Source organism: Phalangium opilio, unplaced genomic scaffold, assembly GCF_054372755.1.
Source record: "Phalangium opilio isolate 3A_F unplaced genomic scaffold, DU_Popi_V2 ptg000390l_1, whole genome shotgun sequence".
In the NCBI taxonomy this organism is placed as follows: domain Eukaryota; kingdom Metazoa; phylum Arthropoda; class Arachnida; order Opiliones; family Phalangiidae; genus Phalangium; species Phalangium opilio.
In genome coordinates, this window is record NW_028324234.1 from 1,120,600 (window position 1) to 1,122,067 (window position 1,468).

Below are 1,468 nucleotides of genomic sequence, written 5' to 3' on the forward strand. Positions count from 1 at the left end.
TACTACTGAGAGTCTTACAGCTCGAGATAACTAGTTCTAGTAGAACGACGGTAGCGAGTCAATTGAAGTCCTACACCCGTGTTTAATTTTGCATGTAGTCCCATTTAGTCTGCATTACTAAGCCTTTGACAGCATGTCGCTTTAACTCGAATCTATGGCAAGCTCCAGTTTGTAACCAGTGACAAACTTATTAATGGAACATATCTTAAGCGACTGGTCCGAAATGCTAATTGGAAATTATCCACGAAATCTGAAACCAATTTGAATTTTAAAATCATTCCTTCCTTAACATCTTAATACTCAATTTAGTCTTACAATAGTAGAAAATTCGACAAAAAATCACTTCATTCTCCTTTTCAAACGTGGAATCATTATTTTATGTCGCATCAGGGATAGATTTAATTTTATAAGTAGGAATGGAGAACAGAGTAATGTGGGCGCTCGTCAAAGTCCAGGACCCCCTTCCACGGGACGGCGGCCGCGGGTCAAAGGTAAAAAGGAACTACGCATTATTCGCCGTCCCCGTCAGCAACGTCATCAAAACGCAGTTTACGTGAGCCAATAAGATAATTTAAACTTTTCGTTACGTGTTCGAGGGAGGGGCTCTATACTGGGCTATGAGTCGGACTGAAATAAATACTAACCGTTCTCCATTCCTACTTTTTATATTAAATCTATCCCTGGTCTCATCAAAGGCATATCATACTTGTTTCAAACTTGAAATTTCATCTGCAAAATTACTCGCGCTGATATTTGAAAAAGGGCATGTTAAGTGGTCAAATAGCAGCAACTCGGAGAATGTGCAGCTTAAAAAACTGACTATTAATGATACGATAGCAAATTTTCTACCGAGCAACATCGCTTTGGTGTTTACGATACACGACGTTGTTTCAAAATAATGCATTCTCAAATATGTAGATGTTCAAAATGAGGTTTATTTTACTGTTTTCTGTCATGCATATTTTCAGCTGTGTTGAGTATATATTATAAGAATTAATAGAGTTATATCAGAAGGGGATAATAGAAGAAGGATGGCACTCTGTCTCTTCTTAATACTTCAGTTATGTAACATGATTCTTACCAGGCGAGGGAGCCCTTTTGGTTTGATCTCCCGCTGTCATAACTTCTCCTTCGCGTTATATTAATTGTTAATTATATGTGAATAGAAAACATCGCAAACTTGAGATTTGAATAACAAGTGAAGTTTTAATGTTAAAAAATATAATTAAGTTACATGATGAAAATTAGACTGAATAAAAAGGGTTCTTATTTTGGGTAGCGAAATACCCCGAGTAACAGATAAAACGAGAGTGATACAAAAATACCCTCCACCCTCCACACGAAGAGATTCCTGCCCATTATTTGAACAATAACTCCAAAAGACTCACTTTCATTGGACAAGTCTAAAGGTCAGGTGAGAAAAACACTTTCACTTAAGGGGAACCCCTCGAGCCAGAGGAACTCTCTC